A 1680-nucleotide genomic window follows, 5' to 3' on the forward strand; every position below is an offset into this window, starting at 1 on the left:
GGGGGGGGAGATTTTGTGAGATACTAGCTAGTATAACGTACCACCTTACCGCTTGTGTAAACCTCTTTTTAAAGTAAATTGGGTTGAAACTAACTAAATATTAATTTTAAAGTGAAAAAATTAGATTAAAAAAAATTAAAGTAATAACATACCGTGACCAATCGTATACTATATGGGTTAAAACCAGATAAAGTTTGACGAGCAAATTCCACATCTCCTAACCAAGAAAACTTGTCCCCTGCCATAAATAAAAAAACATATAATATAAATTTTACAAAAAAAATTCACCAAATTAGTTGCAAGGTATTGTTGGATAAATTTAATTACATTTTCTATTATTTTTTATATTCAACCTGGATTTTATTTTTTACAATTCCACTAAAATGATGCAAACGGTATTTATAGGCTATATTGTTCAGATTCTCCAAAAAATCATGAAAATCCAAGTAACATAATTTTTATGTACTTACTTTGAAGCGATTGAGGGGTTTCAGTATCAGAAATAGCCTTAATGAGCCTTTGTACAACATTAAACATGCCATTTTTCTTATTTCCCTGTCTCGAAACATCGATACCAACGTTGAATAATGAGCCGATAGACGGAAATTGTGGAAAATCGAGGTCGGGATTGGAGACGATCGTCTCCAACGCTGGGACGACGGCCTGTAGGACTGAGTAAATAGGGTTGCCGGAAAATGTTGAGCTCTTCACTTCTGAAAATTCTTCATCTCTTGGTACGTACACAAAGTCACTCTTTAATTCAGACAATGGATCTGCATGCATGCATGCATAAAATTGAAAAAAATATATTAAGAAATTCGAGTTTAACTTTTAAACATCGATAATATAAAAAATTATTAAATTAGTTATTATGTTACCATCTGCTACAACATGTTTAGTTGCACTAATAGAGAGTCAAATATTAAAAAATAGATTACAGAGGGAGTTAATAATTTTATTCTGAATGAATAATTTGGTGATCATGAGAGGGCAAGTTAAATATTTGACTGATCGATCAAAAATATTACATTTACTAGCCAAATATATATTATTATGTATAAAAAATAAATAGTTTTCTTTTTGTCAATCTATCGTTAAAAAAACTATTAAGGATAAATAGTTTTCTTTTTCGTCAAAGTAATAAATTTAAATAGTAAAAGTTCTGGTCTAACTTAAAATGCTTATAAACTGAAAAATTATAAGTTGAGATAACTAATAATTTATCACTTTTCACTGATTTTAACTTGTAAAGATATAATAAAGTATAAATTTAATTAAATTGTAAATTGTATAGACTCTCTAGTCTCTACAATATATATAAATATGTATCAATTACTAAATCTATCTAAAAATAGTAATCAATTTATTTATTTTTCTACTTGATGAAATAATATACCTTTTTTACTTCTTGATCGACCAGTTCTACACCTTCTAGGATAAGGTAATTGTTTTCCACCAAGTACTGGTCTTTTACCATTATCATTACCATCTGGATCTCCAATATCATTATAAACATCATAGTCATAAATCCTTTCATATTTTTTTCTTTCTCCAAATCCATCACCTCTTAATGTCACAAGTTCTCTCTCTCTTAACCTCTTTACTCCACTTGGAGTTTGAGATGGTATATATGACTGTAATCGCATGGAAAGAAATATTAATCGTTGAAGATATAATTAA

At 28.7% G+C, this 1680-nt stretch overlaps 1 pseudogene; it reads right to left on the bottom strand.

Annotated features, from left to right (window-relative positions):
- The window catches only part of LOC125852680 (linoleate 13S-lipoxygenase 2-1, chloroplastic-like), a 7566-nt pseudogene that overhangs the window by 1825 nt on the left and 4061 nt on the right, over window positions 1–1680 (bottom strand).

Source organism: Solanum stenotomum, unplaced genomic scaffold, assembly GCF_019186545.1.
Source record: "Solanum stenotomum isolate F172 unplaced genomic scaffold, ASM1918654v1 scaffold38347, whole genome shotgun sequence".
In the NCBI taxonomy this organism is placed as follows: domain Eukaryota; kingdom Viridiplantae; phylum Streptophyta; class Magnoliopsida; order Solanales; family Solanaceae; genus Solanum; species Solanum stenotomum.